We start from the raw sequence: 27,415 nt of genomic DNA on the forward strand, positions 1-27,415 counted from the left end.
ATCAAGGTCAAATACCCACATTAGTCGCAGATGATCACAATTCCAATTCCTCTTGAAATCATTCTTCCTTCTTTTCTTTGGTAAAATGTTCCTGCCCACTGTAAGTACACAGCTGCAATCCCAGTAAAAAAAAAAGGTGAATTTTTGCTTAAACCGCGTTAGAAAAGTAACAAAAGGTAAAAACTTTTCATTGTTTCTTCAATGTCAATTTTGAATGGTTAACGATACGGGTTCATTGTAATGTAAGTTGTTGTACATATTGATGTATCGATTGTTATTGGTTTTGTAAATACAGGATCATTTTCATTTTATAAACTATTGTTTTTAGTTTCATTTTGTATTCTGGTATTTACCTCCATCAAAATATGAACGTGGGGACACTTACAACTCTTTCATCTTGGGAGTAGGGGTAGTATGGTCAATTGCTTCTAGAACTTGGATGTTCCTCCTTGAGCTAGTTGATTTTGGCTTTGAGAGACTAAAAGTACCCCTAAAGCTAAATTTTCCAGATCTGGCAGGTTTTGTATTTGATAAGGGATCTGCATCTGCACTCTCTGAAGGGTTGATTTCTTCCACTTGATATGTAAGGGGGATAGAACAGTTATTACTTATCCATTATGGGTAAAAAAAATCATATGATGTGAAAAAGACGAGTCCATCAGATGAAAGCCTGTATAATCAATAACTTATCAACATGTGAAAGATTAACCTTGTTAATTTCTCACATTTAATCAACAATTGGAATAAAGGAGGGACACTTACAACTCTTTCATCTTTGAATCAAATTGAGCCTCATGAAAATAAGATCCTTCATGAACCATAGTCGCCATGACTGTACAAATTGCAGCAATAATCACTCTTAAGCAAAAGAAACCACGTGAAACATATGTGAGTCTGATTATCATAAGCAAGATACAGTGAGAATACAAGGTTCTTGATTACCAGGTTATAAGAACTCGTAGAACCAAAAACCCTATTTCCCCAAATTTATTTAATTATAAACCACGTGATGGATGCAGGTATACAACCTTGCTTGTGGTTTAGAGCATGCTTCCGAACAGATCCATCAACAACTTGTGCATTCAACAGAATTTGGGTAACTTCCAATGCCATAAATTTTTCTTGCGAACACTGTTTCACCATAAAAACAGGTTAAGATTATTTAAAACTAAAAACACCAACAACACGTTACAAAAGCAACCTAAAATCCATATTTCCAACATTTACAAAGAACTGAATTTGAAATGTATGCAAGTTTTAAAAAATTAGAAAAACAAAAGCCAGAGAAAAAAGCCCCAACATTTGTAGAAAAAGTTGGAACAACTATGAAAGTTGTTGCTGCACAAACTAAGGCAATTGCAGGTGATTTGGAAATGAATATATGTTTTATTTTTCATTTTTAAATTGTTTAATCGTTTTTTTTACAATGTGAAAGTAACAAACATCTATCATTTTCATGATTTTTTTTTAATTTGCAGATAAGATAAAAAAAACTGGGATAATGTTTGGGCTATTGGAACTGGAAAGGTTGCTACCCCGGCTCAGGCTCAAGAAGTAAGTAGAAGGGTATTTATGTCTTTTTGGATTGTATTATTGTTGAAAGATTGAAAACCTTCTGAAACAGGGCTTCCAGAAACCCATGAAGACAATTCCTGTAAGGAAGAGACTGGATAACATGAAAAAGAGAGAAAAGACTATGAGAAACAAATATACATACCTTCTGCCTCTTGGGTCTTTCATTTTCCTCTTCCAAACGTGAGATTTTGTTCTCCAGCTCATGTGTGTATAGCCACCAAGGCTTAGGGTTTTCCAAATACATGTTTGTGTACAAAATGAAGAAGAATACAATGTTATAAAAATAAGAAATTATTCCAACAGCATTAAGATGTAAATAAAAAAGTTATAGAGTGTGCATACTTGTGGTGTTTTCAAGCTCTTTTATCATCTCTTTTGCTTGTAATTCAGCAACTTTTTGTCCTGCTTCAGCTTTTCTTTTCTCTATACGAGCATGAGCTGAAGCTAAAATGGCAGCATCTACCTCTCGTTCTAATGTCTCTACTCTCTGTTCAAGAATCTGCACCCGAAAAAAAGTCATGTGAAAAAGAGGATTTATTAATATATTTTCTCACAATGTTTTTGAAATGAAATACAAAAAGAGCAGTTGATCCCCAATGAATTGAATTCAATCAGAAGTAGAATGACGATGTAGAAATTGCAACTCTTAACTGTTGAATTTCAATCAAACATTGATAAGAAGACTTGATGGATTTGTTATTAGGTCGAATTTTAGCTCAAAAACTGACGGGATCATGTTAATTTCAAACATGCAACACCAACCAAATCAGCCACAGAAACAGATATCGAAAATCATACGAGTTTTCTCTAATTTGAACAGATTATAAGAAATCCAACGATTGAAACTCAAACAATTCAATTGCAATAAGAGATCATCAACATGTGGATTACCGATTACCATTTACCAATCAAATCATATATCGGCAGAGAAATGTGGTTGAATCTCTTAATTTGACAAGCGAAGTTGTAAAAATTGTTGAAATCAGGTAATAGGAAAAACGGAAACGGAACCTTGATTGCACGGGCTTGTTCGGAGGTTAAGGAGGCTCTGTTTGTGTACAAACTGCCATATGAAGATTGACCAACCCCATTCACGAGAGGTATAGCCACCAGATTCAACCTTTGTGTACTTCTCAAACGCCTCGAAAATTGACCAACCCCATTCACGATATCTGATAATAACATTAAAAAAATTAATATATATCATAAAAAATAATATATGTATATATATATATATATATATATATATATATATATATATATATAAAATCAAGATTAAATAAAGTAATAATAATAATAATAATAGAACATACTTTGAATCTTCTGTGATACGATATAGAACAAACAATGATTCAAGGGTTTCAGGGCACAAAAGGTTATGGCGATCAGCATGTTTGATGACAATGTCATGAATATACTCTGAACTCTTGTTTCCTCCATCAAGATTTTCCTCAGAGTAGCCCTGATTTATCAAAAACACTAATATTTATTAAAAAAAAAAACAGTAACATCTGAATAAAAATAAGTCACCACTATAGAAGGATTATAACTCTTAAACCTTTCCCTTCCTTCATATCCAAGAAGCATCGCATACAGGGGCAAAACCGTCAATGCACCAGGGACCCATCATCCTTGTTTTCCTTTTCCTTTGATGAATCTGATTATTTCAGATCAAATTTACCTGTATAGATAATATTTAAAAAAAACATCAAAAGTTTAGTAAGTTATAACTTATAATAATAAATAAAGAGAAAATTGATATAGAATCATGGAATCATACATGAGCAATCTCCTGCCCTAAATCTGGATGCCTAGGAGCAATTATGGCAAGAATATTGATGTGCTTTTGCACTAAGGCTCTATGAACTAATACCATTACAAGTTGCTTCAGGAAAGTCAGAATGTAATGTGTGGAGTAGATTACAAGTTGCTTCAGGAAAGTCATAGCTCTCCTTAATCCATCTGCATTGCTCCTCAATACTCAATGTTTCAGGGATGAAATAGAAACCTGACAACACATAGTTATCAAGTATCAAGTATATGTATAAACAAATTAACCACATAACATAACTATAAGAGAATGGAGAAGAAATATCAAGAGAAAAAAAAGGGGGGAGAATGGAGAAGAAATATCGAGAGAAAAAAAGAGCGAGAAGTTGTAAAACCCTAAATCTCCTTGACGGGGAGGAACAACAAAGATATATTGCGATTTATTTTTGGATGAGGCACTACCAACTTTACCTTAGACGATGCTTGAATCGTACCTTTCTAGGGCTTCATTAGTTCATAGGTGGCGATAGGGAGAAGTTGTAAAACCCTTAATCTCCTTGTAAGTCTGACACAAGCACAATGTAACAAGCCCTAAATCGTAGTCTTGTGAGCGTGAGGACCCGAAAGTGGTTGGCTCTTAAACAAATGCTTGTAAACTTGAGCAGTCGTTACAGTCTCGGTGAGGTGAGGTGAGCTCGAGGTTGCCGGTAGGAAGAGGTGAGCGGAGGTCGCCAGTGGGAAGGGGTGAGTGGAGATGAGCAGAAGTGAGCAGATGTAGTAAATAGAGATCAACATTTTAAAAAAAACCCTAGATCCCCTGCGACTTTTTTATAAGAAGCGCGTTCATTTTTAAGAATTATAAAGTGACATGCCTGCACGACGCACCTTTTTAATGGGTGCCCTCCGTGTTTTTTTTTTAAAATTATAAAGCGACATGCCTGCACGTCACGCCTTTTATAATGGGTGCCCTCCGAGTTTTTTTTCTAACACTAATTTTAGGTCACAGAAAAATGCGCGTTCTAAATCCTTCATATTTTTTGGGATATGACATTATTTTTAGGATACACACTTTTGCGTATCGTAAATCACCGCGTGTCATTGTTCGCGCGTCATTAAAGGCCAATATTCTAGTAGTGTTCGGTCCGATGGAGGGGGCAAGGCCCCAGTATGTGCTTTATATGTTATTGCATGGTATGTGGTAGTTTGGGGGAGCTCACTAAGCTTCGTGCTTACAGTTTCAGTTTTGGTTTTAGGTACTTCCGCAAGCAAAGGGAAGAGCTCGGGATGATGGCATCGCACACACCACAGCTTCAGTTTTTGTCCTGGGAGTTGATACAGTTTTTCTTAGATATGTTTCGATACAGTTGTGACTCAGTTTTCTTATAGTATTTGAGTATGGTTTGAGATACACAGTGTATGGTTTTATTATATGATACTCAGATTTACGATTTTCGGTTATATTAAAAATGAATTTTTTGGGTCGTATTTTTGGGTCGTTTCAAGTTGGTATCAGAGCCTTGGTTTGAGGGATTCGGATACACTTCTGGGTGTATCTGAACTCAAACTAAGGGGAAGATAAAAGATTTTTAAAAAGGAAAATGTTTTCTAAAGAATTTTGAAAGCACTTAGAAAGAAAGAAATTTTTTTTAAACGAGATAAGGGTGTGGTGCATGTGATCAGCCGAGCTCAAGTAAGTACTCCCAAATTACCCATACAAGTTATTTGTTCAGTTTCAGTTTCAGTAGAACAACATGCTAGTATAGGACTAAGGATCTAGGAGGATGCCTTATGTGCCTGCTTTATGTGTTACAACTTTATGTGTATTGCATGCTAGTATTGAGTAGACAGCAGTAGGATAGCCTGTTAGGGTTATGCCTGATAGTATGAGCTTAGCATTGTATGCTAGTATAGTTTCCTCGTTATGGGGATAGGATTGCTTGAGTAGTTCTTGTGTTCGAATGCTGCTTGCTTTGTGCTTTGTGGGACTCTGAGTGATGGGAGTTAGCCATTAGGTGAACACGTCACACCACATGTGATCAGGGTTGAATAATCTCAGAGTGTTGGAATTGGCCCTATTGCGCAGCTCTTGTCTGAGTCCAACCGTTATAGGGACGAGTCTTTTACTTGAAGGATTATCTGAGCCTCGTCACATGTGATGGTGTTCAAGTGGTGGCTAATTAGCATTATAGGGAGGCCTTCAGCAGCTGAGGACTGGTTGAGTGGAGTCAGAGATTTCCCTAGGGCAAGCTGAGGATGAGAGTAGCAGAGATCAGTAGTAGTAGAAGTGACTTGGTGGAGTCAAGGCAGTTCTTAAGGAAAGTACGGATAGATGTGGAAGGTAGTATGGGCCCGTACTACTGAAAGCAGAGGATCCGTACTCGAATCAAGGAAGGCCGAGACAAGACCAGGAAGCTAGTTGTAGTATCAATGATCCCTCGAGATATTTTAGTTTTCTGATGTCGTTGTGATGTGTTTCAGAATGGTGGTTTTGCGTTCGAGACCAGCAGCCGGCAGTGGAGGTGCCGGGGAGGGATCAGGTTCAGGCTCGGGGGATGAGCGTATGGATGAGCAGACCCGAGAGTTTCTTTCTTCAGAGATTACTCGTATCATTATAGAGCAGACTCCTGTGATCTTCGGTTCGATCAAGGAGGGTATCCTAGAGCTGATGGATGAGAGATTGGGCACCTTTCGTGCCGAGGTGGCGGCCATGATGGGGTCGCGCACCCTTACATTCAGGGAGTTCAGGGCATGTGGAGCTCCGGACTATCATGGGGCGCGGGACCCCATAGCGAGTACTAGATGGTTGGCGGATGTGGTAAACGCTTTCCGCACTAGCAGGTGTCCCGAGGGGGACAAGGTCAGATTGGCGTCCTGTCTTCTAAAGGACAGGGCACGAGATTGGTGGGAGGAGGTCGGACATACCATTGGAGATGATGCAGCATTGGATGCCATGACCTGGGCTGACTTCTCTACCAGGTTCAGGACGGAGTTTGCACCGGTTATTGAGGTGCAGCAGTTAGCTAGAGAGTTTCAGGACCTCACCCAGACTACAGAGACAAAGGCGGAGATCACCGCCAAGTTCAGGGAGAGGGCTCTTCTCGTTCCTCAGTATGCAGCCGATGAGGAGATGAAGAAGGCCCGTTATCATGAGATGTTGCGGAGCGATATTCGCCAGTTTGTGAGCCGGTCCAGCTGTAAAATGCTGGATGACATGATTGCTAGGGCTCGGGAGAGGGAGATTGATCTCGAGATGGAGAAGAAGAGGAAACCGTAGGCGGTTTCGGGTACAGGCAGTTCGGGCAAAAAGCCCAAGGTTTCCGATCACAGGTCCAGGAGTCAGCCGAACCACGGTCGATGTGGAAGGTGTGGGAAGATGCACGATGGGGTGTGCAAGGCAGGGAGTTCCGGCTGCTTCAAGTGCGGTCGGATTGGGCATTTGAGCAGGGATTGTACGGCCCCTGCTACTGCCGTTGCAGCATCAGATCTGATTTGCTTTTAGTGCAATAAGAGGGGACATAAAAAGTCCCAGTGTCCGAGCTTAGCTGCAGCAGGGAAGGTGGCTGCTCCTGCCCCTGCTACTTTGAGGATTACAGATGGCCGGCAGGGCCGAGCCGAGGCGCCAGTGGCGAAGAGCAGGGCGTTTCAGATGAAAGCAGAGGAGGCACGAGCGACTCCTGATGTGGTGACGGGTATGTCTCTTCCCTTCATTTTTATTTTACTGATTGATTGTTGCTTATGATTATATGTTTTGTATAGGGTCGTTCTCTGTGAACGACATTTCTGCTATGGTATTATTCGATTCGGGGGCTACCCGATCATTCGTATCACTTGCGCTTAGCAAGAGATTTAGTAGGGCTCCGGGGGAGCTGGATTGTCCATTAGAGGTTGAGATAGCAGATGACAGGACCGTGAGGGTCGACAGAGTATATAGAGAGTGTTCGCTTCAGTTGTTTGATGAGCAGTTTTCAGTGGACCTGGTTCCGATTCCCTTGCGAGGGAATAAGGTTATAGTAGGCATGGATTGGCTGAGCCCCAATGGGGTGGTGATTGATTGTGAGCAGCAGTTAGTGAGGGTTCGCACTCCCAGTGGGGGAGAGTTAGTGATTCAGGGCGAGAGGCCACAACGTGGACCGACCTTTTGTTCAGCCGCGAGAGCGAGACGTTATTTCCAGCAGGGTTGCGCTGGGTATATAGCTTACGTAGTAGATGCCCAGGAGAAGGGTAAGGTAGCAGTAGATGATGTTCCGGTAGTGCGAGACTTCCCGGATGTATTTCCCGAGGATTTACCGGGAATACCTCCTGAGAGGCAGGTTGAGTTTAGGATCGATCTGATACCTGGTGCGGCTCCGATAGCCAAGGCACCGTATCGCTTGGCTCCCCCTGAGATGCAGGAGTTGTTTACGCAGCTGCAAGAGCTGCTAGACAAAGGTTTCATTCGGCCGAGTAGTTCGCCTTGGGGAGCGCCGATCCTGTTTGTGAGGAAGAAGGATGGGTCGCATCGTATGTGTATAGATTACCGGGAGTTGAATAAGGTAACGGTGAAGAACCGTTACCCACTTCCGAGGATAGATGATTTGTTTGATCAACTTCAGGGAGCGTCTTGGTTCTCCAAGATCGATCTACGCTCCGGTTACCATCAGATGCGGGTTAGAGATGAGGATGTGCAGAAGACTGCTTTCAGGACCAGGTATGGTCATTATGAGTTTGTGGTGATGCCATTTGGACTCATCAATGCTCCAGCCGCGTTCATGGATCTCATGAATCGTGTGTGCAGGCCGATGCTGGATCGGTCAGTGATAGTATTCATAGATGATATCTTGGTGTATTCCAAGATGCAGGAGCAGCACGAGGAGCACTTGCGGGAGGTGCTAGAGGTTTTGAGGAGGGAGAGACTTTTCGCAAAGTTCTCCAAGTGTGAGTTCTGGTTGCGCGAGGTGCATTTCCTTGGTCACCTCGTCAACCAGAAGGGTATTTTGGTAGATTCGGCCAAGATAGAGGTCGTGATGCAGTGGGAGGTCCCGAAGTCTCCATCTGAGATTCGGAGCTTCCTAGGGTTGGCAGGATATTACCGGAGATTCATTTAGGATTTCTCCAAGATAGCAGTGCCGCTCACCCGACTGACCAAGAAGTCGGTGGTATTTCGTTGGGGGCCTGAGCAGCAGGCAGCGTTCGAGACCCTCAGACAGAGATTGTGCGAGGCTCCGATCCTTACCTTGCCAGAGGGAGTAGAGGACTTCGTAGTCTACTGTGATGCCTCGATCACAGGTATGGGAGCAGTGTTGATGCAGCGAGGCCATGTGATAGCCTACGCCTCGAGACAGTTGAAGCCTCACGAGGCTAATTATCCTACCCATGATTTAGAGCTAGGGGCGGTTGTGTTTGCCCTCAAGATTTGGAGACATTATCTTTATGGGGTCTGTTGTACTATCTACACGGATCACAAGAGTTTAAGGTACCTTATGGATCTGCCGAGTCTGAACATGAGGCAGAGGAGATGGTTGGATGTGCTGAAGGATTATGACTGTGAGATCCTTTACCATCCAGGGAAGGCCAACGTGGTGGCCGACGCCCTAAGCCGCAAAGTGTCGGCAGCCCCTATCAGAGATCTGTGTTTGAGGATGACAGTGATCACTCAATTGTTGGAGCGGATCAAGGAGGCTCAGGTTGAGGGCCTCAAGGAGGAGAGACAAAAGTGTGAAAGGATAGTGGGCCGAGTAGCTTCGTTCAATTATGACAGTCGGGGGTTGTTGACGCTTCACGGAAGAGTGTGGGTACCGTACTGGGGTAGGGTACGGCAGGTGTTGATGGATGAGGCTCATAAGTCTCGATTTTCTATCCACCCAGGGGCGACGAAGATGTATAGAGATCTTCGACCCGATTATTGGTGGCCCTGCATGAAGCGGGACGTCGCCTGGTATGTTGAGAGATGCCTGACCTGCAGGAAGGTCAAGGCGGAGCACCAGAGGCCTCACGACAAGATGCAGCCGTTAGACATTCCCGTGTGGAATTGAGAGGACATCACCATGGATTTTGTTACCAAGCTTCCCAGGACCGCACGAGGAGTAGATTCGATATGGGTAGTAGTGAATCGGTTGACGAAGAGTGCTCATTTTATCCTAATCCAGGAGAGTATATCGGCAGAAAAGTTAGCCGATATCTATGAGCGTGAGATTGTGGCACATCATGGAGTGCCGGTATCGGTGGTGTCAGATCGAGATGTCCGTTTTACATCCAGATTCTGGAAGCGGTTTCATGACGAGATGGGTACTCGTCTCCATTTTAGCACCGCTTTCCACCTTCAGACGGACGGGCAGAGCGAGAGGACGATACAGACTCTCGAGGACATGCTCAGGGCATGTGTTCTAGATTTCGGTGGCAGTTGGGATACGTATCTTCCGTTAGCAGAATTTTCATATAACAACAGTTATCATGCGAGAATTGATCGACCTCCCTTTGAGATGCTTTATGGGAGGAAGTGTAGTACCCCGATTTGTTGGGGCGAGGTCAGTCAGCGAGTCATTGGGAGCACAGAGGTGGTGCTCAAGACGACCGAGTTGATCCAACAGGTCCGTAGTAAACTGCAGACTGCGCAGAGTTGGCAGAAGAGCTACGCCGACAGGAGGCGTTCAGACTTGGAGTTCCAGGTGGGTGATATGGTCCTTCTGAAGGTCTCACCTTGGAAGGGTGTCATCAGGTTCCGGAAGAGGGGCAAGTTGGGTCCCAGGTTTATTGGTCCTTTCAGTGTTTTGGCCCGGGTGGGTCGGGTTGCTTATCGGTTGGATCTTCCTGAGGAGCTTAGTCAGATCCACAACACTTTCCATGTGTCTCAGTTGAGGAAGTGTTTGGTGGATGAGTCAGCAATCGTTCCCCTAGAGGATATTCAGGTTGATAGCAGCCTGAATTATATTGAGAGGCCGGTCGTGATTCTGGACCGGAAGACAAAGTCCTTGAGGAACAAGGAAATTCAATTAGTGAAGGTGCAGTGGCAGCACTGGAAGGGGTCTGAGTGGACGTGGGAGGCTGAGGAGGAGAAGAGAGAGCACTACCCAGAGATATTTGCAGATTCAGCCGTAGCAGACTTCGAGGACGAAGTCTGAGATAAGTGGGGGAGAATTGTAACGACCCGTCTCCGGTATGATGATTCCATAGTGTTTATTTAGAAGGTTGCAAGAGGGACTCGGCGAGTTCATAGCCTGACTCGCCGTGTAGGGACGGGATTTCGAGCACGTGTTAGTCGGCGACTCGGCGAGTCCATATTCGGGACTCGGCGTGAAACGACCCAAAAATACGACCCAAAAATTTCGTTTTTCAACATAACCAAAAACCATAATCTGAGTGTCATATCATAAACCATACATGATGTATCTCAAAATAATAATAAAAACACTGTGCGGAAAACTGTATCATATCCATGTCATATAAAAATCAAGAACCGAATCAACTCCCAGGATAAAAGCTGAAGCTGTGGTGTGTGCGATGCCATCATCCCGAGCTCTTCCCTCTACAAGCGGAAGTACCTGAAACCAAAACTGAAACTGTAAGCACGAAGCTTAGTGAGCTCCTCCAAATTACCACATACCATACAATAACATATATATTAAGCACATACTGGGGCCTTGCCCCCCTCCATCGGACCGAAGTCCGAAGCTGACTGACTGGGACCTTGTCCCCTACATCGGACCACAATCCGAAGCTCACATCAGACCGAAGTCCGAAGCTGACTGAGACCTTGTCCCCTACATCGAACCGGAGTCCGAAGCTGACATCGGACCGAAGTCCGAAGCTGACATCGGACCGAAGTCCGAAGCTGACTGGGACCTTGTCCCCTACATCGAACCGAAGTCTGAAGCTGACATCGGACCGAAGTCCGAAGCTGACTGATCATAACATAATCGTATCACTTAACATGAACACACATAACCCTGTCTGAGCCACGAAGGCATCAAACATGCTAACTACTGCATCGGATAAGAATCCGGATACTACTGCTAGCTAAACGGGCCGGCATTGTGGCCTTAGACCCGTATCTACTAAAAAGGAACTCACCTCGTGAACTGGCTGCTGAGTGAATAACTCTGAGGGCTAACTGCTGCTGCTCCGGTATCTCCCCGGCTACAAGTCCATAAACACACTCAATCAAAAACTAAACACTGCACTGGGTAAAATTATTCTCTTACCCTTGGTCAAAGTCAACCCTCGGACAAAGTCAACTCTCGGTCAAAGTCAACCCACAGTTGATCTGACTCGCCGAGTCCCTGCTCTCACTCCTCGACCCTACTCGCTGTTACTCGTCGAGTATGACATCGACTCGACGAGTACTCATTCGATCCAAGAACTCAGACAATCTTCATCCGACTCGCCGAGTCATAAGAACAACTCGACGAGTTGTTCTTGAGCCTAAGAAGATTGCCTTGGACTCGCCGAGTTGTATGAACAACTCGCCGAGTCCCTCCATTACCGAGTCTACCCTCGAACTCGCTGAGTCCACTCCACAACTCACTGGGCCCACTCGACATCGCTCAAAAGGAAGAAATCGGGGACTCGCGACTTGACTCGCCGAGTCGTTCTTCCGACTCGCCGAGTCACCGCCATGCAACTATTCTACACTCGATTCTGCTCGAATCCAATACATACAAATGATAGATCTGGGTCCAATAAGCTGATTTACCACGTAAAGTTTCCAACTTTACGTGTACAAACACATGAACAAGGGAATAAAGGCTAGAAAGGCACTTAAAAGGGTAGATCTAGGGTTATGATGCACAATGGCTCCATAAAGACAATAGATCTAGGCTCTACAACCCCTAAATGAACAGATCTATGGATATCTCGACATAAAATGGCTTCCATATCAACATAAGGCTTGAGAAAAGCATCAACTAGATCTAAAGGGGATTTTAAAGCATAAAAGGGAAAGAAATCTGAAGAATACCTCAAAGAACTCTTGCTTTCCCTTGAATCTTCGCTCTACAATTCTTCTCCTTGCTCCTTTCTTCTTCTCCTTCTTCAAGCCTTCACAATTAGCACACAAAATCACTTAGAACACTCAAGAACGAATTAGGGTTTTTCTCACAGCTTTAGAGGGTGAAGGAGGCGAGATTGGGGGCTATAAGGTGGCTTAAATAGTGGGCAACCCGGGGATTTAGGGTTTCTCCCAGACGGACAGACTCGCCGAGTCCAGAATATGGACTCGCCGAGTCGCCAGCTAACACGTGCTCAAAATCCCGTCCCTACTCGGCGAGTCAGGCTATGAACTCGCCGAGTTCCTTTACAAAACTTCAAAATAAATATCAAGGAATCATCATACCGGGAACGGGTCGTTACACGGCGAGTCTGCCTGCCTGGAAGAAACCCTAAATCCCCGGGTTGCTCACTATTTAAAACACCTTATAGCCCCCAATCTCGCCTCCTTCACCCTGAGAGAGCTGTGAGAAAACCCTAATCCATCCTTGAGTGATCTAAGTGTTCTTGTGTGACATTTTGAAGGCTTGAAGAAGAAGAAGAAGATAGGAGCAAGGAGAAGAGGTGTAGAGCAAAGATCCAAGGGCAAATCAGAGTTCTTTGAGGTATCCTTCGGATTTCCTCCCCTTTTATGCTTTTAACCCCCATTAGAACTCTTCTAGATCTAGTTTGATGCTTTTCTCAAGCCTTATGATTGTATGGATGCCCTAATAGGTCGAGATATCCTTAGATCTGTTCATTTAGGAGTTGTAGACCCCGGATCTATTGCCTTTTTGATGATACTTTGCATGAAAACCCTAGATCTAGCCTTTATTATGCTTTTTGAGCTATTTTATCTTCATGGATGCATATGGGCACGTAAAGATAGAATCTTTACGTGCTAATCGAGTTAAGGGAGTCCAGATCTATAAGTTTTATACACTGGATTCAAGCAGAATCGAGTTTTGAGTTGTTGCATGCAAGCGACTCGGCGAGTCGAGTCGCGAGTCCCTGATTTTTCCCTTTTGAATGATGCTGAGTGGGACCAGTGAGTGGTAGAGTGGACTCAGCGAGTTTGAGGTCAGACTCAGTAATGGAGGGACTCGGCAAGTTGTTCATACAACTCGGCGAGTCCAAGGCAATCTTCTTAGCCCGAAGAACAACTCGTCGAGTTTTTCATACAACTCGGCGAGTCGGATGCAGATTGCCTGAAGTTTTAGATTCGAAAGGGAACTCGTCGAGTTGATGCCATACTCGACGAGTACCAGCGAGTAGGGTTGAGAAGTGAGAATAGGGACTCGATGAGTTGGCGGCCCAACTCGGCGAGTCAGGTCAACTGTGGGTTGACTTTGACCAGGAGAGTTGACTTTGACCGGGAGAGTTGACTTTGATCAAGAGAGTTGACTTTTACCAAGGGTAAAAGAGTCATTTTACCCCAGTGCAATGATTAGCATTTGATTGAGTGTGTTATGGATTTGTAGCCGGGGAGATACCGGAGCAGCAACAGTTAGCTTCCAGAGCCATACACACAGCAGCCAGTTCACGAGGTGAGTCTCCTTCCAGTAGGAACAGGGTCTAAGGCCACAATGCCAGCCCATTCAGTTAGCAGTAGTTCAGGACTCCGGTCCAATGCAGTAGTTAGTATGTTTGACGCCTCCGTGGCTCAGACAGGATGTATGTGTTTATGCTAGTTGACATGTTATGCTATGCTATGTTCAGTCAGTTAGCTTCGGACTCCGGTCCGATGTAGGGGACAAGGTCCCAGTCAGTTAGCTTCGGACTTCGGTTTGATGGAGGGGACAAGGTCCCAGACAGTCAGCTTCGGACTTCGGTCCGATGGAGGGGACAAGGTCCCAGTCAGCCAGCTTCGGACTTCGGTCCGATGGAGGGGACAAGGTCCCAGTCAGTTAGCTTCGGACTTCGGTCCGATGGAGGGGACAAGGTCCCAGTCAGTTAGCTTCGGACTTCGGTCCGATGGAGGGGACAAGGTCCCAGTCAGTCAACTTCGGACTTCGGTCCGATGGAGGGGGCAAGGCCCCAATATGTGCTTTATATGTTATTGCATGGTATGTGGTAGTTTGGGGGAGCTCACTAAGCTTCGTGCTTACAGTTTCAGTTTTGGTTTCAGGTACTTCCGCAAGCAAAGGGAAGAGCTCGGGATGATGGCATCGCACACACCACAGCTTCAGTTTTTGTCCTGGGAGTTGATATAGTTTTTCTTAGATATGTTTCGATACAGTTGTGACTCAGTTTTCTTACAGTATTTGGGTATGGTTTGAAATACATAGTGTATGGTTTTATTATATGATACTCGGATTTACGATTTTCGGTTATATTAAAAATGAAATTTTTGGGTCGTATTTTTGGGTCGTTTCACGATCTAAACGAGAATCGAATATCTCGTTAAGAGTAGCGTAACGAGAAAAAGTAGGGCGAAAACGGACGTCGGATGAAGAAGTTATGAGGATTTAACGGACTAATCCTGTCCCGACCTCTTAATAATATAAAATTTAAAATCGAGTCAAAATTAGCCGAAGAAGTCTAAATAAAAGTTGTAGAGTACGTTCCCGCCTTCGCGTGGATATAAAGAACGTCAAAAACGGAGCTTGTACGCGAAAGTTACGAATTTTTAAAGTTTGTACTCGATTTTTCGAGATCTGATACGAAGTCGCTGACGTGGCGCTTTCCCAGCCGTTCGATGATAATCGCTGAAGTCGCCTCGTATCGTGACACGTAGCCCCTCGCTACACCCAGCGTCCGGTCTTGTACGCGCCGCGTTCGCATAGCCATGCTCGGTCCAGGAGAAGCCACGTCGCACCACCGAGCCTTCGCCACCTGGTCTCCTTATCCGAACTTATGCCCAGCGTAAGACTTCGGTACGCCCAGCGTAAGTCTAAAGCCTCGCCTATAAAAGGAGGCCGAGGGCAGCCACTTCTCTCACATCAAATCCTTCTACTTTCTCTCACTACCCCCTAACCTCCTCCTAAGCCTAGGTAAACCCCCTAGCACCCAAAGGAAGCCCCGAGGCTCCCGGAGTCCCGAGAAAAAGGAGTCTTTCAGTTTCGAAACGCTGCTCCAATTAAGTTCCGGTTTTCGATAAAATTCGCTGTAAGTGAGCTACGCTTATGCAATTTTTAGTATAACTTTCAAATAATTATAGGAATGTTATTAGGACCTTAAAATAATTATTTGGGCTATTATTATGAGTTATATTGAGTGTTATTTAACGCTTATATAATAATAATAATAATAGTCAGACTATTAATTTGTCGCGGTTATCGTTAGACTAAACCCTAGTGGTATTAGTACTAGGTTTTATCGAAGGAAAGTTGTTTTGAGAGTATCGAAGCGCTGCTCGAGTGCTGAGTCACCACCTTTCAAGTGAGTGCATAGTTACTTTCAGCTTACACATAGATATGAAGTATTTTATATAAATTACGTGTTATGTGTGCATATTATCTGAATACTTGCTATCTATGTGGGATGAACGTTTTATACATGTTTTCAATGATTTAAACTGTATATGTATTTTATATCTACAAAATGTGTTGGGTAAAACATGGGTAGATGTAATAGTTGTTGTGTGACAAAATAAAATAATGAGAGGCCTCGTTATAGATGTTATTGGTGATCTAGTCATCTAGTTGAGTATAGATGACGACCACGAACTATTCTAGACAGTCCAGTGGAACACTAGCAGGCTCGCAACCTGTAGGTGTTTATTCGAACTGTGTGTTTATTTGAACTGTGTGCTCACCAGATGTACTCCATCCCCCACATGGTTGCCTTAAGGACATTTATTGCTGAGGAATCCCCTTAGTAGTAGTGTCCATCCCGATGATAGTCCTTAGACTAGGTCCCTTGTGTTAGATGTCTTAGGGACGTAAAGTGAGGATAACGGGAATGGGTAATCGGGTTTGTTTGGTTTGATAAAGTTAATAAACTTATTTATTGTGGGTTGAAAACCCTATATGCTCACCAGGCTCCCAAGCCTGACCCACTCAGTTTCTTGTATTACAGGTAGTGGCGCATGAGCATAGATGTGATGTCTTGGGATGAGAGATTAATGGATTTTAGGCCTGTAAATACGGAATAATGTAGTAAGGCCTATATTGTACTGTTTATGCTTTTGATTTGTACGAACATGACATCCCAAGTCTTTTAATGAAATACATTTCTATGGAAATTCTTTTGATAAATCTTTATCATATTTTGTTTTGGGACAAATTCCGCAACACTTTTATTTAAAATGTTACTCTAATTTTTTTAAACAAAGCATAAACAAACCGGTCTTTTCTGGCCGTGATTTTGGGGATGTCACAAGCTTCCTTCCCTTTGCATGATCCTACAAAACATCAAAATGCAACCTTGTCACATCATGTATTAAGAATCAACAATTAGGAACTTAATAGAGTTAGATAGTAGACTTACCTGAAGCAGAGTCAAACTTTTCGATTCTACCTTTTCTCAGATCTTTTAGGTAGTCAGGGCAGCTTCGCAACCAATGCCCCTTTTCTTGGCAATAGAAACATATAGACTCTTTGGGAATGGTACACGGGACAATCTCAGACTTAGCCTTTCTCTTTCCCTTGGAAAGAGAAATATTTTCTGGACTTCCAATGTTTCTATTGTCAATGTCCATGGAAGTTTGGGGAGTAGATCTTCCAATCAAATTTGCTTTTCCAGTGCTCTAAATCATTGTTGATTCAATAGCAACAAGCAAATAGGTAAGATCAATAAGGATCATGTCATGGTCTGTCACATAGTAGTCCTTAATGAACTCACTATATGACTCAGGAAGCGACTGAAGAACCCAGTCAACAACCAACTTCATCGAGACAACGACACCCAATACTCTCAGCCTGTCAATATTTGACTTCATCTCAAAGATGTGAGTACACACAAGCCTTCCATCTTCATGTTTCATTGCAAGTAGAGCTTGAGCGACCTTGAAATTTTCAAGTCTTTGAGCTTGTGGGTTAGGGAGAATAATTGGAGGAGGTGGAGGAAGTAAAGTATGAATTCCATGATCCAACCGTGGAACATCATCTTCAAGAGGAAAGATTATTCCAAAAGATTTGGGAAGACCATAGCTATCTAAACTAGACATCTACAATGAGAGAAATTCAAGTTAGTTGATTTAAGTCCTTAATATAACACCCAAATAAAATATTAAGGCTAGGATCCAACACAATATTTTACAATTTGGAAGAGGGATGCCGTAATCCAAAGTGCAAAATATTTGAAGGTAGGTAAATGACGATTTACCAATTTCCATCATGAAAAACAATTTTTTTAGGTTTTAAGTGAATTGAAATTCCCAGATCCTTTGAGATTCATTGAAACTTTAATGGAATGTTTAAATCTCGATTGTGTCCTTCAAGTTTGTGACTGGGATGTCGAGGATCACAAACAAGGTGCGAATAACCATGCAAATTAGCTTGGTACACCCAATGTTATAACCACCTAATCAATGTGCCGGTTAACCACACACGCTCCATTGATCTATGATTAACATCAAACCACCCTTTGTCATGCATTGTCAGTCCAAATTAGTGTGTTGGTTAACCACACACGCTCCACTAATGACTTAACAAGGTACAAAGTGCAATTTCATGGGTTAGCACCATATTCACATTTTCCTAAGTAACTAAGATTTGGTAATTTATAAGTGTTTATTTACTTTATATTTATCATTATACTTTTAATGAAGGGAGAATTAGAGTCCTATCCTACCCGTTCGGCTAACGACCCTCCACCAGTCACGGAAGCGGTGAGTGAGAGTGGACACCCATTAAACTGTCATTTTATAGGCAGTGACCTTATACCCCCTTTATAGGCCGACTTCATCAATGAGGCCTACTAACGGTAAGACCGACTTTGTTCTTATACATATATATATATATATATATATATATATATATATTAAACCTATAATATTATAATAATATAAGGGTAGAATTTTAAACTTTAAAATTCTAGGGTTTGAAATTAAATGTTTCAAAACTTGAGGGCAAGTTTTGAACTATTCAAAAACTTTTGGAATCCATAACTTATGAGTTTAATATATGTTTTAATGAAAAGACTCTTGAAAATCTACAACTTGAAGACAAGTTTTGGAGTTCATAAAAACATTTATGGGAAAAAGACTCTTCAAGTTCCCAAAACCTATGAGTTTTAATGACTTTTTAAAAGAAATACTTTTCATATTCCATAACTTGAGGACAAGTTATGGATTTCATCAAAAACATTTAGATCAAAAAATTGTAACTTACAAAAACAATCAATTGGTCTATAATCTAAATTAAACTCATAAAAACATGACAATTCACATCAAACAAATTTCATGTAATTAGCCTAACCATATAAACTAATACAAAACTTGAAACTTTGACAATTATCTTTTAAATTTGATAAGCATGATCATTATCACATCAAAAATAGGTTTATAAGTTCAAAAACAGTTTAGGATAATGATCCTAGTCCAATTCCAGCCATAAAACTCGAAAATATGGATTTTGGAGCACCAACTCGTCGAGTGCATGAACTGACTCGGCGAGTTGGTCAGGATTGTGAGGTGATTCGACGAGTCCCCCAGTGGACTCGGCGAGTCCACTGTCCAGAAAGCAAACAAACCGATTTTTTAAGCATTTGACAGCAAGTAACATCAATTATATTGGAAAACAACCCTAGTCTCTAATACCATTGAAGGATTTTAAGCATTCTAACACTTATATGGTGTACATGCAACCCTAGATGCTTTGAATATATGTTTTCTCTAATATATATGCAAACTTTCAATATTTCAAAGCATCATCCTAACTAGCATACAATGGAGTATCTATACTACAAGATTCTAGTTAGATGACATACCTTTTGTTGTAGTTGGAAGCCTTGGACCTTTAAGAACTTAGTGCCCCAAGTGTTGCACCTCAAATGGAATCACACAACACCACCAACAATGGAGGAACTTGAGAGGAGGTTACTTGCACTGATAAAATCGGCTTGCCCTCTTGTGTAACCATTAGTGGCCAATTTCATGAGTTAGAGGGGTTCTTATATAGTATGGCTTAATTAGGGTTACACCATGAAAACCCTAATGTGCATGACCTTCCATATTCCTCATGCTCCATGGATTTAAACCTCCATGGATCATCCATGGGTCACCACATGGGTTTAGCCCAACACAAAGAACTATGGATCATAAGCCCACATTATACGAATGAACAATTTACATAATCAATCCCTATATATTTAATTAGTCTCTTTTGATCACAAAATTAATTCCAAATTAATTCTTGATCACTACTAATTAAATAATATGATTTCATATTAATATATTAGAACTTATAATATATTAACAACCATAAATAACCTCTTTTCAATTATCCATCCTTCAGATTGTTCCGGTGCCTTGCAACCCAAATGGACCATGCTACTCTCGAGTCATGTACATACCAATTCTAGTTATGGACTTAGATACTAATCTAACATACACAACAACATGTTTTATAACATCGAGTTACCGATGCGTCTTCGTACTATCAATGTACAACCAACGGATAATCGCCAACTCATATATCTTGGTTTGAAGACTATATGATATTATCGTCTCACAATAACCCGTGATAAATTCCATGAAGTGATATGTGAGTGTGGGTTTAGTCCAATACTCAAATCTTATTTCAAGAGCACTCATGAATGTTTGTAGCAATCTTTTGCTATGTCTAACACCTTAGACAATCATACAAAAACCCATTCATGATAGTCTTCTTTCATAACCTACTTCCAAAGTATGATCGACTGTGGATAGTTTGAATAATCTTATTATTCTGGAAGTCAAAACATGCAAAATGAATGAATAGTAAATAATTGACACAAGACAGTAACATTACTTATATATAAAAAACACCTTTTATTCAATCATCAAATGTCAATTACATTTTAACTATTACAAGTTTCTAAAATTCTATCTAATCATTAAAACTAATATCGTCCTTCAGCCTGATTTTTCTAGCATGCTGCAAGTGCTTGACCCTACTCAGTCCCTTCGTAAGGGGATCTGCTGGGTTCTCCTCTGATGATACCCCCTTCATTATGAGGAGTCCTTCTTCTACTCGATGTGTTATGAAGTGATATTTTTTGTCAATGTGCCTGGATCTGCCATGATCCTTTGGTTCCTTGGTTAAGGCTACCACACCCTCGTTATCACAGAAAATCTCCATAGGCTCCTTTACAATTGGTACAACTCCAAGGTCTCCAATGAAGTTCTTTATCCATATTGCCTCCTTCGATGCTTCACTTGCTACTATATACTCTGATTTTCACTTTGAATCAGCTATAGTCTCCTGTTTGGAACTTTTCCAAGTTATTGCTCCACCATTTAGGGTAAATATCCAACCCGATCGAGAGCGGAAATTATCTATGTCGGTCTAAAAGCTAGCATCACTATACCCTGTCACTCTTAAGTCATCACACCCACCGAGGGTAAGGACCCAGTCCGTAGTCCTCTGCATGTACTTCAAAATGTTCTTTACCGTAGTCTAGTGAGCTTTACCAGGGTTCCCTTGATATCAGCTAACCATGCTTAGAGCAAAGGCTACATCAGGGCGAGTACATGTCATAGCATACATGATCGAGCCAACAGCAGAAGCATATGATATTTGAATCATTTATGCTATCTCAACGTCTGTACTTGGACTCTTAGTCTTACTCAGTTTGGTATTGCTCTGGATAGGTAAGCGTCCTTTCTTGGACTCCTCTGGTCCTAACTCAATAAAGCTCGTGATAATACACAACATAAATCACAAAGACATAATGCATGATATCACATAGCTCAAAATAATCATACAAGACCCTCCGGTCACACAATGTTACCACTCAGGTAAGTATAGTGAGAAGACTCACCTTGTAAGTAAGCAAGTAAGCCTTGTACCCCTCGAACGGTCTAATCTCCGCCTACATGCCATAATCATCTCTAATTAACACTTATAAGCACAAATCTAAATAAATTAAATTAAACCCTCACTCTAACTCTTGGAATGGGTAAAAAACCATTCTACCCTTCCATGGTCTCCATAATCCATGTCTTGACCAACCCTAAAGTCAATAGAAGTCAACACTCGAGTCAACAGTCCATGTTGACCCAACTCGTCGAGTGCATCTATGTGACTCGTCGAGTTCCCTCGTTTCCTCATAAATAACGTGAAAATCCAACTTAAATCGTCGAGTTGTCTCGTCAACTCACCGAGTTACGACGCATTCAGACTCTTCGCGAAAAACCCTAAGTGACTCGTCGAGTCGATTCACCAACTCGTCGAGTCCCTTCAATCCATTTTCTCATTCAGGCGTTTTTAGGCAGAAATAAGATCTCATACTTTGGATCTAGCCTTCTAAGGCTGAATCATTACGTAAAGTTGCAAGCTTTACGTTCATGCATGACATCTAGGGCTCAAAATGCCAAAACAAGTTCCATAAATGTTTTCATGCATGGAAACCTTCCCAAAGATTTGATAAAGCTTGGATCTTTGGGCTCATGATACCTGATTTTGTCCAGATCTGGAGTCTCAACTCCATGGCAAGCTCCAGCAACTCAAGAACCACAAGATAAGGGGGAAAAGCCCTAAAAATCCCTAGAAAGAGATCTATCAAAAGAAATGCTCAAGGTAGTAGCTTTTTACCTCCAAACTGAAGCTAGCACAGAGAAACACTTGATCCACAAGCCTCTTCTCGTTCCAAGGCTTGATGCTCTTCACTCTTCTTCCAAATGTGCATTAAAACACCCAAAGTTAGCTCCCCCCTCTCTCTCTCTCTCTCTCACACACACACACAAATGGATACACACGATTAGGGTTTCTCACAGAGGGTTAGGATGATAAGGGAGACGGAAAATGAGGGCTTAAGGTCCTTTAAATAGGTTACAAAACCTGAAAATTAGGGGTTTCTCACCCAACTCATACTCGTCGAGTCGGGGTCCTCCGACTCGTCGAGTAGACTCTAAAATGTTGCGGCCAGTATACACACCACGTCTTCACCATCGTCTCCGACCTCTTCTGCACCGGTAAGAACATTTTCCTTGAAATCAAATTTTATCTTCTAAGGTTTGTTATAGTTGCAAGAAATCATATATTATTGTTGGTGAAATCAACTTAGTTTGCTGAAACACGAAAATCATATGTATATTTGCTGAAAATCCGATTTATTTGCTGAAATTGGATGTTCATAGGTGTTGGAAATCATAGTTCTTTGCTGAAAATGTATATACTTTGTTGAAATATGAAAACTATTGTTCAATTTTTTGAAATTAGTTATTGTTACTAGAACTCTCATTTTTAACTGAAATTAGATGTATATATTTTCTAAAAATCACGTTTTAACTAAAGCTAGTTGTTATTGTTGCTGGAAATTGCATTTTTAACTGAAATTCTAGTATATAGTTGTTGGAAATTACATTTAACTAAAATTGGTTGTTATTGTTGCTGGAAAAGTATTAATATATGATGTTTTAATGCTTGTAATTTATATATGTTGTAGTTCATTGGATTTATAGCCTTGAAGCATTAGGCTAAAGATTTCCTTGAAGTGAGTTCTTAATTGATTTGCAACGAATAGTAGCATTGACAAAAGGAAGGTTCACATTCCATAAACATAAGTAACTGCATGAAAGTTATTTGATGAAATGCTTGAGAGAGTTGGGGTTGAATCTGGTTACATTAAATATAATTCATGTATAAAGATGACTATAAGTTAAAAAACATTTGTGTATGAATGAGATTTATATATGTTGCTATGATGAATGACTCCAGTTACCATACACATTTGGAATATATATCAAATGATGATTTTTTATCTCTTTTTTTAATAATATGTGAAATTAGAACACGAATGTGATAAATGATTCATGAACCATTTAAAAAATTGTTGTTAGTTGTACAAATATTATTGATTTGTTTATCAACCATTATGTTATTATGTTATATATTATATATTATTTAGTTAATATAACTAATAATGTATATTAATTGCCTTTTTTTGCTAAAAGAATTGCAATTTAGTTTTTTTGTGATGTCAATTTTTTTAAGAGGTTTGATTTATATTTAAATGTTGTATGATTTGAAAATAAAAGATTCTAGATGTTTGATTTATATTCAATGTTGTACGATTTACATTTTAATGTTATAAAATTAAAATTATTTAAATTTTAATGTTGAAAAACTTTTTAAGTTTAAAAAATTATAGTTCATTTTACCAGCCTGCAGACGTAAAAACAAATGGTTTTTTACTTGCAGACTGCAGATGTTTAGTATACCTCTTATACTTTAGATGCTTACAAATATGATCCGTAGACAGCAGATTTTTGCCTCTAAAAAAATAACACCTTAGACTTATTAGGTGCATATAACTGCTCTACTACCCCAACTCCCCAGGACACAGGTCAGGCCGATGACGGTTCATTGCTGATATTCATTTTTTGGGAGGTCTAAACCGAGATGAAGGCTCATGAGCATATGCCACGGTGGAAGGATGAAATCTAGTCAGCTTCAAATTTGAAACGACACTAGTTGATTACTAATCTTAGACGATACGAAAATTAATATTATATATCATGAAATTTTAATATATACAGAAAATATATACCATATATTATTTTGTCTTAGTAAATTGAAAGTTATACGTTAAAAATTAGTTTTAGTATAAGTACATTTTACTATTAAAATAAATTAATCTATAGTTGAATATCTATATTAATCTGTATATAGATCGAACCATATATTTATAATTGTAATATTATTATTAAATAACATACATAGATCCATTTTACAAAATATGTAGAAATATCTCCGATTAAAACCCGCCGGATTGGTAGGTGTAAATGTCCACGGCACGTTGAACTTTTTTTTAATATATAACCATATATTTATAACTTTGTCATGTAATGGCAAGATTAAGAATTCTTTTGCATAAAAGTAATCACCCAAAAATAGATTATTATTTTTTTTAAATATAGAAATATCGAAATCCGTAACTTAAATAGACTATAAATCCAAATCCAATGCACACCCAAGTATCAAACGAAAAGTTGATACGTAGGTAAACTTCCGTTATGGTAGAGCTCTACAAAACTCTTCCTCAACACACCTATACCTGGTAGCAAGGTAGAGCGACCATGTACAAGTATCAAGGCTTCTAGAACGTTCAAAATTTTTCTGAAAAAACAATTTTGGCTCAAAGCTATGAGGCACACCCAAGTGACGTACTATTGTGCAGTTGTCCTAAAACTGGCACAACTTGGCTCAAGGCCTTGAGTTTTGCCATTTTAACCCGAGAAAAGTTTGATCATGTATCAGCCAGCCCTTTGCTAACAACCGTGCCTCATGATTGCGTCCTGTTTCTAGAGAACCACCTTGAAAAAATCAAAGAAAACTCCTGGGACCTCCCCCTTTTGGCTACACACCTTCCTTATTCTTCTTTACTAAAATCAGTCATAGCTTCAAACTGCAAGATCGTTTACATCTATCGAAACATAAAAGACGTCATAGTTTCCTACTATCATTTCGTTAGAGAACTAGTAAACTTGTCTGTTGAAGATGCGCCATTTGAGAAGGCATTTGACGATTATTGTCAAGGCATTTCATGTTATGGACCATACTGGGATCATATCCTAGAATACTGGAAAGCAAGTCAGGAAAGGCCAAACAGATTTCTTTTCTTGAAATATGAAGATTTGAAAAGGGATGCTTCGAACAATGTGAAGCAGCTTGCAGAGTTTATTGGATCTCCTTTCTCTGTTAAAGAAGAGAAAGCAGGCGTGCTTGAAAATATTATAAAGCTGTGCAGTTTTGATAGTCTGAGCAACTTAGAAGTGAACAAAAGTGGGATTTATCAAGCGGATGAAGTTTTTGCTCTAGAACATCGACTCTTTTTCAGGAAGGCCAAGGACGGAGATTGGGAAAACTACTTCACAGATGAGATGAATGAAAAGATCGACAAACTGATCGATGAAAAAATGAGTGGAACTGGTTTAGTTCTGAAATGACGAGCTAGAGCCTCAAGATCAATCCTTATGCCTTTGCATTATTTTAGTCTATCTTTGAAATTGCTTGGTATTCAATTATTGATCGCTTTTATGTTGATCATCGATCTGTTTGGATGGATACTTTTATCCATCATTATTTGATGTTTTCAATAATTTCAGATCCAAATGCTCTTGTTATGTTTCTGTTAATGATATATATATCTTTGCTTCGAATAAAGTCTTGTTAAATTCTACTATAAAATGAAACGAGAATAGAAGAATTTATTCTAGAAATTAAAATGTTTCTTAAAATAGACTAAGATGATTTGGTGATATAATAATTGATGTATCATTCACTAATGGTACGTACTAGTTAAAAACAATGTATATAATATAAACTCACTAGGCGAATGTCCACGCGTTGCACAGAAACACCTATATAGTTGAAATCTTTACAAATATATGTTTTTTTTTAAATATAACAATAACGTTGTTTTTAAATTTGGTATAATAATTCGTATACGAAATTGATATAATATATTGATTATTTTGAATTATATTATAATATATAAATCTATTAAAACTACATAATTTTTATCGTTTGAGTGATTTCTACCCGCGGGCTACTCATAAATGAAAATAAAAATAATATATGGTTTAATATTATTTGTTATTGTTAATTAATTTTTTAAAATTAAATTTTTTAATTTTTTAATTTCTATCATTATAATTATTTAAAACATCAAAAATTGTTTTTTGAATTTAAAGGTAACAATATAATCGTTTATATAAAGTTAGTTTTAACTATTATTATTGTAAGTTATTTTAAGCTATTTATTTGAAAATTTAAATGATTACAAAAATATCTTTAGGAAATATTTTAGTTAAATTGAGATTACAATTTAGTTTTTGCATTTAGCACTACATTTTATCACTTTTAACTATTCACAAAATATTATTTGAATTTTTTAAGTGAAACTGAAATTTATATTAAAGTTGACAATGTAATGTTATATTTAAATTATTAATTTAAGTATTTTATCCAAACTATTCAAAGTAGCTTTAAACTGATAATGGTTTACATATAACAACATATTAAATCTAATAATTAAGTATAACATGTTAAAAATTAAATATATAACTTTATAAGTACAATTAAAGATATTATTTTAATATTAAAATTTATTTTATTTATATTACACTTTAGGTTTCATATTTATTTAACTTTATTAACCAAATTATAATAATTATTAGAAAGACACTACAATTTGTCACTTTTAACTATTTACAAAATATATTCTTTGTGTTGTCTAAATTGAATTAAAATTTTATATTTAAGTTGACCATATAATGTTATATTTAAATCCACGCACGTTGCGCGAGAATAGAATTATATAGTTAAAATAATAACTTTTACCAAATTATTATTAAATATTTCTACTTTGAAACAAAATGTTAGTAGTAAAACAAACATATAGTTAACATATTAGTTTTATTAAACATTATAGTTTAATTTTGAAGTCATTGTGATATATATAATTATTTGATAATTTTATAAACCGTTTAAAATTGTGTAAATTATATATCAAATGAATGATAATATAACGGGTAACAAAACGTATGAACAAAAATATGAACTGTAACTTTTAGTAACATAAAAATAGAAAAACATCTATTATAACATTTGTATTAAAAAGGATATATATACAACAAATAATAAAAAATATGAAAAATAAACACTATAACTTTTAATAACATAAAAACACTAAAACATCTATTATAAAAGAGTATTAACTCTTCATATTTAAATCATAAATCTCTTCAAATACATTAATGTTTTTAAGGAGCAAAACTTTACAACCTTATAAAAGAAAGGAAAATAAAAAGTTATTAGTGATTACTAATTAATAATCATAAGTTACACTTTTGAGTTGCAACTAATAAATATACATAAATTAGAAAACTCTTGAGTTGTAGTGTGAGTTTCAAATGAATGGGTACTTGGAAATGTATATTTATTATTATTATTATTATTATTATTATTATTATTATTATTATTGTTATATTCTTCTAAATAATTGGTTTTGATTCATCATTTTAATCCCTTCAATTATT

At 39.2% G+C, this 27,415-nt stretch overlaps 1 pseudogene; it reads left to right on the forward strand.

Annotated features, from left to right (window-relative positions):
• The first annotated feature begins 24,388 nt into the window (after nucleotides 1-24,388).
• On the forward strand, nucleotides 24,389-25,521 carry LOC111913247 (flavonol 3-sulfotransferase-like; annotated as a pseudogene).
• The last annotated feature ends 1,894 nt before the right edge of the window (nucleotides 25,522-27,415 follow it).

Source organism: Lactuca sativa, chromosome 5 (assembly GCF_002870075.4).
Source record: "Lactuca sativa cultivar Salinas chromosome 5, Lsat_Salinas_v11, whole genome shotgun sequence".
Taxonomy (NCBI): Eukaryota; Viridiplantae; Streptophyta; class Magnoliopsida; order Asterales; family Asteraceae; genus Lactuca; species Lactuca sativa.